General features: G+C 36.6%; 1 protein-coding gene and 1 pseudogene across 1 annotated transcript in view; one reads left to right on the top strand and one right to left on the bottom strand.

The window, feature by feature from the left end:
• Nucleotides 1-17,960, top strand: part of GNA14 (G protein subunit alpha 14) — a 148,121-nt gene that overhangs the window by 62,176 nt on the left and 67,985 nt on the right. The gene's annotated exons all lie outside the window — the stretch shown is intronic.
• On the bottom strand, nucleotides 3,677-3,772 carry LOC123616311 (U6 spliceosomal RNA; annotated as a pseudogene).

Genomic DNA, 17,960 nt, shown 5'->3' with positions numbered 1-17,960 from the left:
AAATTTGGCTAAGAGAGTCTTTAAAATCAGAGCTGGTCTTTCTTTAAAGCAATTCTATGTGAACTCTAACAAATGAACACATACGGCCGCAAGAGCCAAAGTTGCATTCCATCGACAACTATCTAATAGGTAGTTCACAAAACAAAGGATTACGTAGACTTTAAAAATTATTTACTTAGATTCTTGAGCTCAGTGTCACCTTTTGAAAACATGAGATTAACCAACCTTCGTATTTTGAAAGCACCACTTCACTTTGAAAGCATCACTGATAGAAAAATTTTTTTCCTCTTACTGTGTTCTGCCTGAATGGGTGACAATCATAATGTCAGTGCCATCCAGGGTGAAGCCAGCGCAATCCCATTTGACAAGATAAGCCCCTCTGAGAAAGAAGCAGGCATATTTTACATTTGATCCAGGGTCAGTATCGGTTTGGGATACATCTCTCTGTCATTGGCCTCCTCAGCACTTAGAAATGAAACAAATCAGTGTTTGATAAGGCTTGTAGCCATTAGCTGTCTGTTCCTAGGCTTTGAAAATGCCTAGAAATTGCCTGATTTACTGAATGCTCCATTCATTTGTCCTGGAGTTTAAAGGAGCAAGCTACTGTCACCATGGAAACAGTCTCACATTCTAAGGAAACTGATTCAGTACCTGGCTCCTAAAGATTAATATATAACATGAGCTCAGAAGAGAACAAGGGATCTTCATTAGATTCCATAGTTGAGATGATGGCATTCCCTGCTCCAAAAATCTCATCCTCATTTGATTTTTAGTCCTTGAGTTGACATTTGCTGGGTAATAGAATGTGGTGAGGGTTCAATACTTTAATCCCTTGCCACTAAATTACTGCATTTGTGTGAACAACCCAAATGCCAGATTGGTTTCATACAGACTCTGAAGTTGCTATTATCAAAAGGATAACAGATACCCAATTTTGCTACCAGAAGCCTGTAAAACTGATATTGGGATCTAACTCTGATGGGGGCTGAAATAAACTAGTTTAAAACACTTAAAAAAAAAAAAAAAAGACTGAAGTGAGCCCACTTAGAATGTGTTCCAGTCTTTTGTGTTAAATACTGGGGTGGGAATTTCTTAGTTGGAATTTCATTTTGAAAAATAAAACAAAGTATAAGCAAGTTACTTGATCTTACAATTAAAAAAATTTAGGTTATGATATCAAGAATGGTTGTACATATATGTTCAGTCAAGTGTGAAACAAGTATGGCATTTAAAAAAATACTTACATGCACAACACACTGTCATAAGTATGTGTAGATTTTGATACCACCTCCCAGCTCACCATTTACCGAAGAGATACAACTATAGTATTTTTTGTTGTAAATTTTCCAGTGGAATTTAGCAGCTAATAGGTGCTTTTGGGCATTTGGGACTTTTACCACCCACTAGTAAATTCTTTTTTTTTTTTTTTTGTATATATATATATTTTTTATTGAAGTATAGTCAGTTTACAATGTTGTATCAGTTTCTGGTGTACAGCATAATGCTTCAGTCATACATGAACGTACATGTATTTGTTTTCATATTCTTCCTCACAAGTTACTACAAAATATTGAATATAGTTCCCTGTGCTGTACAGTATGAACTTGTTTATTTTATATATACTAGTTAGTATCTGCAAATCTTGAACTCCTGATTTATCCCTTCCCACCCCCTTCCCCTACTGGTAACCATAAGTTTGTTTTCTATGTCTGTGAGTCTGTTCTGTAAATAAGTTCATTTGTCTTTTTTTTTTTTTTTCCATCCCACATATAAGTGATATCATATAGTATTTTTCTTTCTTTTTATGGCTTACTTCACTTAGAATAACATTCTCCAGGTCTATCCATGTTGCTGCAAATGGCATTGTTTTATTGTTAATGACTGAGTAGTATTCCTTTGTATAAATATACCACAACTTCTTTATCTAGTCATCTGTTGATGGACACTTAGGTTGTTTCCATGTCTTGGCTATTATAAATAGTGCTGCTGTGTTTAGTCTTTTAAGGAATCTCCATAATGTTTTCCGTAACAGCTGCACCAAACTGCATTCCCACCAGCAGTATGGGAGGGTTCCCTTTTCTCCACACCCTCTCCAGTGTTTATCGTTCATGGAATTTTGAATGATGGCCATTCTGACTGGTGTGAGTTGATACCTCACTGTAGTTTTGATTTGCATTTCTCTGATAAATAGTTATACTGAGCATTTTTTCATGTGCCTATTGGCTATCTGTATGTCTTCATTGGAGAATTGGTTGTTTAGGTCTTTGCCCATTTTTGGATTGGGTTTTTTTTTTTTTTTATTATTATTAAGTTGTATGAGCTGCTTATATATTTTGGAAATTAAGCCCTTATCAGCCTCATCTTTTTCAAATATTTTCTCCCATTCCATAGGTTGTTGTTTTGTTTTGCTTATGGTTTCCTTTGCTGTGTGCAAAAGCTTATAAGTTTAATTAGGTCCTATTCATTAATTTTTGCTTTTATTTCTATTGCCTGGGTAGACTGCCCTAGGAGAACATTGCTAAGATTTATATCAGAATGTTTTGCCTATGTTTTCTTCTAAGAGGTTTTTTTCAATCATTCAAAACACTCCTCCTTCACCACTCTGCTAGGTTACTGCCTTCCTTTTTCATGTTACTTTCTCCTTCCTAGAATAAATCCCTTATTCTAGCTTCGTGGCTCCCTCCTATGCCCTCCTCCTAACTCATACATGAGCATCCTTTTGGATTCTGTCCTTTCATTTGTGGTGTTCGGTAGCTTCCTTGCTCTTAGTCCTCACTCATTCACTTCAGGTGCTCCATCCTTATTAGGACTCTTCAGACTATTTTTCTTTCTCCCTAGACTCTCAATAGCACTTACCTCTTCCACTCAATGTGGCACATGATCTCTCACTACATTTCCTAGCTTTGTCTAAATGATGTGTTGTTATGTGTCTTGCCCACTCAGACAGTGTCCTTGGGAGAAGGGATGATGTATCTTCAGGACCCTAGCACAAACCCATTCACATTATGGGCTCTCAAGATCTCACCATTAAGTTCCATTCAGTGATTTGAATTTAATGATTTCTGAGTTTTCTGAATACATAGTGTTAGCCTAGGATTTTACTTTTTTACGACTGCTGAAATTTTCTAATGAAATCCCATAGCTAGCTATTCCAGCAACATCTATAGGCTCACAGGATGTAAGAGGGAATCATTTCTGAATCTATATGGATAATTCATGTGGCTGAAAACTTGGCTGTGGATTGAAAACTTCTTAGTTCATCAGGCTTTGAAATCCTCCAAAGAAAGTCAGTGATACATTGTTTGAGCTTTATCCCAAAGAGAAAGATGAAGCAATGCAAAAGAGGAGAGATTTTCTAAGAAAGAAGTGCCCTCTGGAATGCCCCTTTTGACTGGTAGGAATTAGGCAATAGGAAAATAAGATACAGATTTGATGTTTGTTAGTATAGTAATAAGTTAGCTAGCTGAAGGAAAACGTAATCACACCCCAGCTGCATGAGTTTTGTGCTAAGCATTGGCTTAAGAGTTAGAAACACTTATTAAACACATTTTGAAAAACTGACATATAGTTGATTTACAATATTAGTTTCAAGTGTACCTCATAGTGATTCAATTTTTTAACATTTTTTATTGAATTATAGTCATTTTACAATGTTGTCGTGATTCAATATTTATATGAAAATATGGAACACTTAATGAATTTATGTGTCACCCTATTAATCTTCTCTGTATTGTCCCAGTTTTACTATATGTACTGCTGAAGTGAGCAACACAATTTTTTATTGTGATTAAAAATACATAAAATGTACTGTCTTAACCATTTTAAAATGTGCAATGCAATCATTAAGTACTTTTACAATATTGCACAACCATCCCCACCATCCATTTCTAGAACTCCCTCATCATCCCAAAGAGAAACTCTGTACCCATTAAACAGTAACTCTGTTTCTCTTGCTCCAGCTCCTGGAAACTTTCATTCTGCTTTCTGTTTCTGTGAATTTGCTATTCCAGATAGTTAAATCCTGTAAGTGGAATCGTATAATATTTTCCCTTTTGTGTCTGACTTATTTCACTTGGCGTAATGTTTCCAGGTTCCTCCATATTGTAGCATGTATCAAAATTGCCTTTCTTTTTAAGGCTGGATAATATTCCATTGTATGTATATACCACATTTTGTTTATCTCTTCCTCTGTTGATGGATAAACAGTGGTTAAACTATGAAATATTGATATCACTTGTATGACTTATTATAGTGGTTTTTCTGATCTCAATCTTCCCCATCTTTAAAAGATTTCTTATCCTCTGACAGAGGGATCTGTGTATCCCAGTAAGTAAATTTGTTTGACAGGTCTGGGAAGGTATTTTGACCCAACAGAGTGGGATGGACGAGACCAGGTGTGATCAGCTTAAGCTTGCCCATCCTTACTGCCCAGCTCTGTGTGGAGTCAATTTAGAGGCCTAGAGGGAGCAATACCATGCTTTTTTTTTTTTTTTTTTTTATGGATTGACTTTTTTTTTTCAGTTTTTTTTTTATTGAAATCAGTTTACAATGTTGTGTCAATTTCTGGTGTACAGCATGGTGTTTCAATCATACATATACATACATATATTCCTTTTCATATTCTTTTTCATTAGAGGTTACTACAAGATAATTGAATATAGTTCCTGTGCTATACAGTAGAAACGTGTCTATCTATTTTATATTTAAATATAGATATAGATAGTATCTGCAAAATATTTTAATAGGTACAAGGTGACACTTGTGAAGCTTGTTTAAATTTCTGTATAAAAACTAAAAGAAACTGGGATCTAAGTTGGTATTTGTGAAAAGTCTGGGAGGGAAGACTAAACATTTGAGAATTATCCTGGCTGAGGGAGCTCTCTGAAGTAATACGAGTTTAGACTCAGAGGAATTTGTGGAGTCATAGCCAAGAATCCCGAGAGACTATATTCCTTATGGTTCATGTGAAAGTGGACAGCAACAGACTTTAAATCAGGCTCAAAGAGAAGGGAAAGAACAAAGCCAGGCAGCACCAGAGGAGACCCAGATACTCACTCAGCTCCCTGTGCTCAGATGCTCAGGGGAGGGTTTCCATTTTCACTAATGGTACTTCCTAGGGGAGATACAACACAGGGTTAGATGCTGTGGAGTTACTGCTTTAGAATACAGAGGAAAACAAAGGTGGTAAGTGTGTGAATTTTATTTTTTATAGGCTACCTCTGCCTTTCTATAGAAGGCAGACCCCAGTCTCCATTCCCACTGCACCTTTTATGGATGGAGAGGCACACAGTGACATCTGGGTCCAAGGTCTCCTCATCTATGCCAAGTGCACAACCTCACTTGGTTCCTGTCACTCCCTACACACACTTTCTAGATGTGATTTTGCTGTTATTAGGTTTAGACGTGCTATTGGGAACCCATTAAACCCCCTTCCCTGGAAGGCCTGCTTAGCTATGTCACATGACATGTCTGAGCACCTGGGCTCTGAGTTGAAGTATATTACTCAAAACTGAAGATGCTTTAAAATAATGATTTTTAAAAATGTATCTACATTTCCTCATTTTTATTAGGCAATGTTTTGAGGAAAAAAAAAAGGAAACCATGTTATAATGAATTCCCCTTCTTTTTCATCTAAATTCAATAATTTTAAATATCTTGCCATGTTTCTTTATCTACATCCATGTCTGTTTATCTTTTCTGTTTTGCGGAAACATTTAAAAGTTAGTTGCAGGTTTCCTGGAGTGGCAGCTCTCATGTTCTAGGAACATTCTTCTGCAAAAACAAGACACCTTTGTCACACCTAAGAGTATTAATAACACTTTCATATTATGGACTATCCAATCTATGTCAAAATACCCTTCATTTTCTTAAGAATAATTTTTAGGAAATTAATTTCCCAGCAGAAGCCTCAGAGACTGGGAAGCTGAGACAGATGTCAGAGGGTGGAGAAGTGTATAGGAAGGAACCATGTGGTGTCGTGTGCAAGATGTGAGGGTTGGGGCTGGAGTCTTGGATTGTAGTTCTAAACCTTTAGGAGGCCTCAGGGAAGACATTTAGCTTTCCGAGCTCATTGGCAAAATGAGGTGGTTGAATAAGATAATCCCTGCAGTCCCTTCGGATTCCCCCGAAGGAATCAAAATGTGAGTATAAATTGCTAATGTAAAAATAAATTGCTAAATGTCACCTTGCTTTTTTGAAACAGTATTTTTCCCCCCTCTTCATACTTGTTTAGGGAGTGTCTAGTGTAGTGATGGAAACTAACGGTAACCTGCCCTTCTCTGGCGCCATGAAATCGTTCTCTTGACCACTGTACCCCTTGTTCCACCGTACCCCTTGTTCCACCAGAGGAAGGAACAGTTTTAAACCTAGCTTATTTCTTTGTATCATTTATCCAGGCCTGCTCTTGTTTTTCCATCATATTTTTGCTAGTCATTGAAAAGACAGTTTCATCCTCTGCCAAAAAGGCTCCCTAATGTGGGCCATTCGCGTTCCCTGCTAACCAATATTTTGTCCGTAATGAAACATTGTTTGGGTAATGATGGAGCAGGAGTGCTGGGGAAAATGTGCTTGGTCCCAGTACATGAAAACACCAGGCAGACCAGGGTGGTCTTCTCTGACTTCTCTGTGACTTTATTGACACACACCGTGTTCTGGTTATTTTCTCAGTGGGCCAGAATTATTGCACTCTCGGGTATAATAATCTGGGACTTGTGGCTGGCTCTGTCACCTCACCATAGTCCCACTGAGTTGGTTACTTCGTTTTCTCTGTTTCTCATCCTTTTTTCTCTCTCCCTCTTTCTTCCTCATTCACTTATTCATCCATTCCCTTATTCAGTGTGTGCCCTCAGGCACAGGGAGGGGGCTGCAGTGAACGGACATCCCCACCCTACAGGTTGATTTCTCTCTTGGTCGTAGCCCATGTCAGAATGAAGTGCTATGAAAGTGAAAGGGTCATTGCCTGTGGGTTACCATCATGGAAAAGAAAAGGGACCTGTGGGATGTACGTGTAGCATTTCAGTTACTGTCAAGGCAATTTTCAAACACACTTCTGATTGGAGAAACCTGGGACTGGTTAGGAGTGAGGAGGGGGAGAGCTCCAGGCACTCAGTGGTGACCCACCTGGGCTGCGAAGAACAGGAAGGCTGGTTCTCTGGTCTTGGCTAACACAAAGGGAGATGCATGGTGATGTTTTGGTGGTGGCCTGGAGCAGTTCAGTTTTAGGATGAGTCCATTTTCTTTCTTTCTAAAACACTGATCCATTAAGAAAGTAATAATAAGAGTTAAAACCTTTATTATTCCCCAGATGTGCTCAGAAGTAGACTGCTTTCATCAAGATTGTCTGGACGCTCTGTCATGGCCCCTCCTTTTTCCTCATCTTCCCCCACCCCACCATTAGCGTCCACCTTCATGTGTCTGCCATGAATTCTTTGCACCCATTCCCCATACATTTCATAGCTGTGCAACTGTGAGACAGTGCATTTTGTGCATACTTAAAAATGAATGTTTAAATAAGTGACGAAGACTCATGTGGCAACCTGCTTTTTATTTCTCTTTCATTCGGCGCTGCTTTATAAGATCCATCTGTGGGGCTAGATCCATGCACTCCTTTCATTGCTAGGAAACATTTCATCCAACAAATAAACATTTGTTTGGACATGTAGGCCATTTTCAGTTCTTCCAGTAACAAACAGTGGTGTAGTGGCGCCTGTTGCCTTGTGTACATGAAGATATGCTACCTTTTCTCCAACTCTTTTGTTTTGAAAATTTTCAAACCTGTAGGAAGTTAAAAGAGTGTACAATAATCACCTGCTTTTTTTTTCCCCTAAAATACCCAATTAGTTAATTTCCCTGTACAGGCTTTCTCTTTCTCATTCCCCCCTCTCACCTGCCTTCCCTGGTCCATTTGGGCTGCTGTAACAGTACCATAGACTGGGTGGCTTGTGAACGATAGAAATTTATTTATCCCGGTTCCAGAGGCTGGGCAGTCCAAGATCCAGGAGCTGGCAGATTCTGTGTCTGGTGAAGGCCTGTTTCCTATTTCATAGACTACCACCTTTTCACTATGTCCTCATATTGCAGAAGGGGAGATTTGGCTCCCTGGAGTCTTTTCTGTAAGGGCATTAATCCCACGCGGGTGGTGCCCTCATGACCTAAGCACCTCCTAAAGGCCCCACCCCCTAATAGCATCCCCTTGGAAACTGAGTTTAACATACGAATTTTGAGGGACACAAACATTGTCTGTAATGTTCTTATTCTCTCTAGATAGACAGATAAATTGTGTGTGTGTCTAGGTTCCTTTTTAACTGAATCTTTTAAAATTTTAGACCTCACTCCAAAATATTCCATCACTAATCTCCTAATAAAAAGGTCATTCTCTTATATAACCACAGTATAATGATCATGTCTCAGAAAGTTAAATAATTGCATAGTATCATATGATACCAATCTAGAATATGCATATTTAAAAATTTTATTTATTTTTATATTTTAAAAATCAGTCTTTGTTGGGTGAGGAGGAGGTAATTAGGTTTTTATTTATTTAAATAATTTTTTAAATGGCAGTACTGGGAATTGAACCTGGGACCTCATGCATACTAAGCATGCACTCTATGGCTGAGCTATACCCTCCCCCAAATATGCATATTTTTATTTAAAGAAATACTGCCAATGACTCTCCAAAGCGTCTGTACTAATTTATTGTTCCCAACAGCAATGCATGAAAATTTCAACTTTCCCACACACTTACCAACACTTTGTTATTCTCTTTTGAATTTTTGCTAGTTTGATGGGTAAGAAAGCATCACTTTTAGATTTACATTTTAAAGAAGAAAAATCAGCCACGAAAACATGTAATTCAAGCACAAGATTTTATCTTTGTCAAAGTAGAAATGAGATCCTAATTTGGCTTCCAGAACAGGATAATATGCTCCATGTCTGTGAGCAATTTAGAGCAGGATTCTTAAACTTTTCTGAAAATTTTGGGAAAAGAAATAATGCAGCTCAGTTCTTCATTTTATAAACACAGACCTTTCAGCCAAAAATCTTATCAGAGAATGTTCTGACACAATTATCTTGGGGAATCTGAAGTTTTATCAGTGAAGTATTAATAGTATCATTTAAAAATACATATAAATCATTGACATTAATATTAGAGTAGCCTACAGGATATGAAACCGTCCCACTGAGAACAGGGAGGAAACAGAACAGACCGTGTCTGTGTTCTTTATGACCATAAAACTGATAACTAAAACTTAAAAAGTAATTTTTAGCAAAATCTCTTAGATTTAAACTTTGACGACTAATTAGACACGGTATGCTCGTAACCAAATGTAGACAGAATTTTGCTTACTTTTTTGTGCATAAGTAACGAAAACAAACACTGTGTCTCTACTGCCCAGTGATTACCGCTATTAATAGTTGGTGATGATAATTCAACTTAAAAGTGTGTGTGTGTTTGTATGCAAGCATAAGAATAATCTGGATCACTTTCACTTTTTTTAAAAACATTTTTTATTGATTTGTAATCATTTTACAATGTTGTGTCAAATTCCAGTGTAGAGCATAATTTTTCAGTTATACATGAACATACATATATTCATTGTCACATTTTTTTTCTCTGAGCTACCATAAGATCTTGTGTATATTTCCCTGTGCTATGCAGTATAATCTTGTTTATCTATTCTACAATTTTGAAATCCCATCTATCCCTTCCCATCCTCCGCCCCCTTGGCAACCATAAGTTTGTATTCTATGTCTATGAGTCTGTTTCTGTTTTGTATTTATGCTTTGTTTGTTTTTGTTTGTTTGTTTGTTTTTTAGATTCCACATATGAGCGATCTCGTATGGTATTTTTCTTTCTCTTTCTGGCTTATTTCACTTAGAATGACATTCTCTAGGAGCATCCATGTTGCTGCAAATGGTGTTATGTTGTCGGTTTTATGGCTGAGTAGTATTCCATTGTATAAATATACCACATCTTCTTTATCCAGTCAGCTGTTGATGGACATTTAGGCTGTTTCCATGTCTTGGCTATTGTAAATAGTGCTGCTATGAACATCGGGGTGCAGACTTTTACCTTTAAGTAACACGAGCACTACTGAGTGTTTGCTATGGGCTAAGCACTGGTCTAAGTGCTTGTACCATTATCATTCCCATTTTCCAGATGCAGTTATTGAGGTTTGAGGTTAGGCAGCACGTGAGTGGTGGACCTAGAATTTGAGCACAGGGAGCCTTCTTAATCTTTATCATACTCCCTCCCAGCTTTATGTTACTTTCTCATTTATTGTACTAGAAACATCATTTCATGTCAGGAAATATTCATCTACATTGATTTTTCTTGGCTGTATATTTCCATTGTATAGAGTTACCGTAACTAATTGATTTCATCACCTACCACTGTGCATTTAATTTTTCTTTTTTTCTTTTTTTTGCAATGGTGTGTAATGCTGTGGTCACTGTCCCCTTACATTTACCTTTGGCTACTTGTCCAACACTTTCTTTAGAAATCCTAGAATTGGAATTTCTGGGTGACATAATACCACATTTTGAATGGTGTTGATCCAAGCTGTCATGCTGCTTCACATGGCTGGGTACAGGTGCTGCAGGAATAAATTGGGCTGGGTGTCTGTTTTCTTAGATTCCCACTAACACTGGAGTTTTGGTCAATTTTGCCCCTCTAATAGACACAATATGGTATCTCATGGTTTTCCTTTGTACCCTTTCATTATAGTGAGGCCAAACATTTTTCATATGCTTTCTTGTCTTTTCTCTTTTTTGTTTTTGTTTTTTAAATTGAAGTATAGTTATTTTACAATGTTGCATCACTTTCTGGTGTACAGCATAGCGTTTCAGTCATACATATATGTACATATATTCCTTTTCATATTTTTTTCATTATAGGTTACTACGAGATATTGAATATAGTTCCGTGTGCTATACAGTAGAAACTTGTTGTTTATCTATTTTACATATAGTAATTAGTATCTACAAATCTCAAACTCCCAGTTTATCCCTTCCCACCCCCTTTCTGGAGGGAACTCTAATTTGAAAAGACATATGCACCCCAATGTTCATACTTGTATTTTCTTTTTGTAGCTTGTCTTTTTTGTATTTTCCATATTTTCTCTTCAACTATTGTTGTCTTTTAAAAATTGATTTGTAATAGCTCATAAAAGGAAGAATATCAATTCCTTGTCATGTTAGAACAGTTTTCCCCTAGCAAGGGCTTTGTTTTTTCATGTCTTTTTTTTAATAGCATATTTTACATTTTGTTTATATTTTAAAAGTCTAAATTTCCCCAGTTCAATATTGGACAAATAGCCACCTTTATTTTCTTGACGTACGTTGATTATTTAAAATTTTCATATATAAATCTTTAGCTCATCTGGAATCGATTTTGATGTGCCAGACAAATCTGATTTTTTTCCCGTATGGTCAAGATCTAGTCCCAATTCTGTTTATTGAGATGCCATTTATGAAAATGTTAGGAACAGTGCTGGCACACACAGTTTCTCCACAGACAATGCTAGCATCCCTTTCTCCCTGTCTCTGTCTTCGGCAGAGTCTTAGGCAGAGGTACAAAGTAAGGGGTTTGCCATATCCAAGAGTTGGGCTGGAAGAGAAATAAAGAGCAAGACTGATAATTGAGATTTCACCATTTCATCAGTGATGAATGTTTATGAAGCTCCCTTGAAGATGTGTGACAATTGTTAGCTTCCACAAGGCTAGTGTGGGATGTTGATAGCTCTTTTTTCTTGGGATATGCTTTTCCAGAAGGTCATCACTAGGTAAATTGGGAGTTGGTCCTTATCTGGATTCTCATAAAGCTACAGCAGGCAGCAACTTTTCGAAAACCCTGGTTGGATTCCCCTGGCTTTTCTCCCATCAGCCTGCAAAACAGGGTTTCATGTTCATTATCTGGCAAGGTTTCCACTACTTGATGTTGGATGGAAAATAAATTAGAACTTGATTGTTGCAAGTGTTTTAATTATGGTGCTTAACCAGGCTAATTATATTTGGTTACAAGCACCAAAAATATCAGGCATTTAAAAAAAAAAACCCTAAGGTAAAATAATAATGATTTTTAAATTAGCTCCTGTTTCTCTAATGTATCAACGTTAAATGGAGCTACAATGGTAGATTGTTCTGGAAGAGATTGCCCTTGCCCACGTGCTGGATGAATTGGGTCTTCTGTAGCATATTTCTTATATTGTATTGGAGAGTAATCATTCTTTGTGAGGTGATCTTGGGATTTTTAAAGGAGCAGAGAGTAATTATTATAAAATATGCCATAACAAAATAGGTAACCTAATTTACCAGTTGATGTAATTGTAGTATACTTCAGAGTACAAGACCAAGAACAATGTGTTAATTTTTAACTCCAGTTAGGAAAATTCATCAACAAATTCTTTGTTTTGTGCCAAAACCCCAAGGTTTGAAGAACCTAAAAATGCTTAGAGCATCTTTTCTCACATTATTTTCATTTCTAAATCTTTTTCTCAGATCTGCTCATCTCTCAGTCGCTCAAAGCCTCCACATTTCCTTCACTTTCACCACTAACTCCCCAAAAAAGTGAACCAAAAAAAGCAAACACATGCAGTACTGATTTCAGACAAAATAGACTTTAAAACAAAGGCCATAAAGAAGGATAAAGAAGGACATTTTGTGATTAAAGGAGTGATACAAGATGAGGATATTACACTCGTTAATATATATGCACACAATATAGGAGTACCTAAGTACATAAAACAATTACTAACAGAGATAAAGGGGGATATTGATGGGAATACAATCATAGTTGGAGATTTTAACATCGCATTAACATCACTAGACAGATCTTCCAGACAGAAAATAAATAAGGCAACAGAGAAATTAAATAATACAATAGAAAAATTAGATTTGGTGGATATTTTCAGAGCATTACACCCCCCAAAAATAGGATATACATTCTTTTCAAGTGCACATGGAACATTTTCTAGGATTGATCATGTACTTGGGCACAAAAGAAACCTAAACAATTTTAAGAAGATAGAAATTATCTCAGGCATCTTTACTGACCACAATGCCATGAAACTAGAAATCAACAACAGAAAAACAAAGGAAAAAAAAAGGAAAGCATGGAGATTAAACAATATGCTATTAAAAAACCAATGGGTCAATGAGGAAATGAAAGCTGAAATTAAAAATACCTTGAGACAAATGAAAATGAAAGCACAACCACACAAAATTTATGGGACACAGCAAAGGCAGTGCTAAGAGGGGAGTTTATAGCGATACAGGCCTTCCTCAAAAAAGAACAACCTCAAATAAACAATTTAACCCACCAGCTGAAAGAAGTAGAAAAAGAAGAACAAAAAATCCCAAAAGGCAGCAGAAGGAAGGAAATTATAAAGATTAGGGAGGAAATAAATAAAATAGAGATTTAAAAAACCATAGAAAACATCAATCAAACCAAAAGCTGGTTTTTTGAAAAAGTAAATAAAATCGACAAACCTCTGGCCAAACTCACAAAGAAGAAAAGAGAGACAGCATAAATTAGCAAAATAAGAAAGGAAAATGGAGAAATTACAACAAATAAAATAGAAATACAGACTATCATACGAGAATATTATGAAAAACTATATGGAACCAAACTGGATAACCTAGAGGAGATGGACAAGTTTCTGGAAACATACAGTCCACCAAGACTGAATCAAGAAGAAACTGACCACTTGAACAAACCGATCACTAGAAATGAAATCTAAATAGCAATAAAAAACCTCCCTACAAATAAAAGTCCAGGACCGGACGGCTTCACCAGGGAATTCTACCAAACATACAAAGAAGAACTCATACCAGTCCTTCTCAAACTCTTCCAGAAGACTGAAAAGGAGGAAATACTCCTAAACTCATTCTATGAAGCCACTATCATCCTGATACCAAAACCAGGCAAAGACACTACCAAAAAAGAGAATTATAGGCCAATATCACTGATGAACATAGATGCCCAAATCCTCACCAAAATATTAGCAAATAGAATCCAACAACACATAAAAAAGATTATACATCATGACCAAACGGGGTTCATCCCAGGGACACAAGGGTGGTTCAACATATGCAAATCAATGTAATACATCATATCAACAAGAGAAAGGACAAAAACCACATGATCATCTCAATCGATGCAGAAAAAGCATTTGATAAAATTCAACACCCATTTATGATAAAAACTCTCACCAAAGTGGGTATAGAGGGAACGTATCTCAACATCATAAAAGCTATATATGACACCTACAGCCAGCATAGTACTCAATGTTGAAAAACTCTAAAGCTTCCCACTAAAATCTGGGACAAGACAAGGATGCCCACTATCACCACTCCTATTCAATACAGTCTTGGAAGTCCTAGCCACAGCAATCAGGCAAGAGAAATAAAAGGGATCCAAATTGGAAAAGAAGAGGTAAAAGTGTCACTATATGCCAATGACATGTTACTATATATAGAAAACCCTAAAAGGTCCACACAAAAACTACTAGAGCTGATTGAAGAATTCAGCAAGGTAGCAGGTTACAAGATTAACACTCAAAAATCAGTTGCATTTCTTTACACTAACGATGAATCAACAGAAAAAGCAAGTAAAGAAACAATCGCCTTTAAAATAGCACCTAAAGTAATAAAATACCTAGGAATAAATCTAACCAAGGAGGTGAAAGAATTATACACAGAAAACTATAAACCACTGATGAAGGAAATTAAAGTAGACTTTAAAAAATGGAAAGATATCCCATGCTCTTGGATTGGAAGAATCAATATTGTTAAAATGGTCACACTGCCCAAGGCAATCTACAGATTTAATGCAATCCCTATCAAATTACCCAGGACATATTTCACAGAACTAGAACAATTCATAATAAAATTTATACAGAACCATCAAAGACCTAGAATTGCCAAAGCATTACTGAAGAGAAAGAAAGAGGCTGGAGAATAACTCTCCCAGACTTCAGGCAATACTATAGAGCTACAGTCATCAAGACAGCATGGTATTGGTACAAAAACAGACATATAGACCAATGGAACAGAATAGAGAGCCCAGAAATGAACCCACAAAATTTTGGTCAACTAATCTTCGACAAAGGAGGCAAGAATATACAATGGAATAAAGACAGTCTCTTCAGCAAATGGTGTTGGGAAAACTGGACAGCAGCATGTAAAGCAATGAAGCTAGAACACTCCCTTACACCATACACAAAAATCAACTCAAAATGAATCAAAGACTTAAACATAAGACAAGATACAATAAACCTCCTAGAGGAAAATATAGGCAAAACATTATCTGACATACATCTCAAAAATGTTCTAGAAGAAATAAAAGCAAGAATAAACAAATGGGACCTATTGAAACTTACAAGCTTTTGCGCAGCAAAGGAAACCATAAGTAAAACAAAAAGACAACCTACGGAATGGGAGAAAATTTTTGCAAATGAAACCAACAAAGGCTTGATCTCCAGAATATATAAGCAGTTATTACGACTTGATAAGAAACAACCAAACAACCCAATCCAAAAATGGGCAAAAGACCTAAACAAGCAATTCTCCAAGGAAGACATACAAATGATCAATAAGCACATGAAAAAATGCTCAATATCACTAATTATCAGAGAAATGCAAATCAAAACTACAATGAGGTATCACCTCACACCAGTCAGAATGGCTGTCATTCAAAAATCCACAAATGACAAATGCTGGAGAGGCTGTGGAGAAAAGGGAACCCTCCTTCACTGCTGGTGAGAATGCAGTTTGGTACAGCCACTGTGGAAAACAGTATGGAGATTCCTCAAAAGACTAGGAATAGACTTACCATATGACCCAGGAATCCCGCTCCTGGGCTTATATCCAGAAGGAACCCTACTTCAAAATGACACCTGCACCCCAATGTTCATAGCAACACTATTTACAATAGCCAAGACATGGAAACAGCCTATATGTCCATCAACAGCTGACTGGATAAAGAAGCTGTGGTATATTTATACAATGGAATACTACTCAGCCGTATAAACTGACAACATAATGCCATTTGCAGCAACATGGATGCTTCTGGAGAATGTCATTCTAAGTGACATTCTGGTAGATCTGGTAGAATAATGTTTTTCATGAATTTTTCATCATAGTTTTTCCTGTGGGGCCAGAACTGACCAGACTTTAGGAGCAGGAGAGGGTCCGATGAGGAAGGACTTCAATTTCAGTCTGGAAGCAGCTTGAGAACCTGATTGCCTAGGTGATTTAGGGTCACTTGAAAGGGTGAATGAATGAGCATGTGTGTATATCTATGAGAGATCTCAGTCTTTCCAATCTCTTGACTAGTCTTGATCTGCCACAGATGTACTTCAAGGTGGCAGATTGGAGTGGACAAAAAGTACATTTCTGCCAGCTAGTGGTTGACCAGATGTCACAATCCAGATGCAGAAAGTTAAAGATCCAGCTTAGCTGCAAGACAGAGTTCAGATTCTAAAAACTTAATAGATGAATGGAAATTGTATCCTTCAGAAACCCAAGAATATGCAGAATTTGAAAAAGAATGAGGAGGGAGAGGAGGAAAAGAACAGCTAGAGAATGTACGTCAAACTGTGCAGAAACATTTAAGGATTCTTGATTTGGGTGGTTGTTGATTTGCAGGCACAAAAGTTCTTCGTAAAGTATAATGAAAGTTCTTAACTAATCTGCCGAAGAGGTTGAAAAATTTCCCCTTCATTCTCTCATGGAAAAAAAAATTCATCCATATCTTTTCAAGTAGGGGTAGGGGCAGGGGACAACTAAGCAGACTGCTTGGAAATATTCACTGTTTTCATCAGGAAAATCAGAGCTGAATTCTCATTTCCATGGAGAATTTAAAGCAGGAATTAGTCCCACAGTATTATAACCAGTAAGAGAAAATCTAATTCTGGTCTTGAGACCGAATGTAACTACATTTCCAACATAAAAGAGTAAATGTGGAAGTGACCATTTTAATATGCACACTGTAGCCTGTAACTAATCTTATTTCTCCTGTGGACAACCTGACTTTGGAAAAATCCTGCCATTTCATTTCCATCTCCCATTAGATTCTGTTGGATCTTCAAGGTGTAGGTAATGGTTGGATTATAGGAGAATATATAAAGTATGCATATTAACCACTTTAAAATATTTTAAATTAGTCAAATTAATTTCATGCTGTAGTGCCTAACTTGAATGCGTTTTATGGTAATAAATGCACGGATTTTGTGTTCTAGTTTTTTAAATTTTATTGAGTTACAGTCAGTTTACAATGTTGTGTCAATTTCCAACATAGAGCACAGTTTTTCAGTTATACATGAACATACGTATATTTATTGTTGCATTCTTTTTCACCATGAGCTACTACAAGTTCTTGTATACATTTCCCTGTGCTGTACAGTATAATCTTGTTTATCTATTCTACATATGCCTGTCAGTATCTACAAATTTCAAACTCCCAGTCTGTCCCTTCCCACTCACCTCCCCCCTGGCAACCACAAGTTTGTATTCTATGTCTATGATTCTGTTTCTGTTTTGTATTTATGTTCATTTGTCTTTTTCTTTTTTTTTTTTAAGATTTCACATATAAGTGATATCATATGGTATTTTTCTTTCTTTTTCTGGGTTACTTCACTTAGAATGACATTCTCCAGGGACATCCATGTTTCTGTAAATGACATTATGTTGTTTTTTTATGACTAAATAGTATTCTATTGTATAAATATACCATATCTTCTTTATCCAGTCATCTGTCGATGGACACTTAGGATGTTTCCATGTCTTGGCTATTGTAAATAGTAAATGCGTATATTTAGATGGTTGACATTTCTGGGTGGATATTGAGTTAAATGTGATCATATGACACCTCTCCTAATTATCCTGAGTAATATGGCTGGTCCAGAAACATTGGCTGACTCAAAAAAATCTTAGTGTTTATTTAGCCAATAATATGA

Source organism: Camelus bactrianus, chromosome 4 (assembly GCF_048773025.1).
Source record: "Camelus bactrianus isolate YW-2024 breed Bactrian camel chromosome 4, ASM4877302v1, whole genome shotgun sequence".
NCBI lineage: Eukaryota > Metazoa > Chordata > Mammalia > Artiodactyla > Camelidae > Camelus > Camelus bactrianus.
Note: the sequence above shows the minus strand (reverse complement) of the source record. Positions and strands in the feature narration are given on the sequence as shown.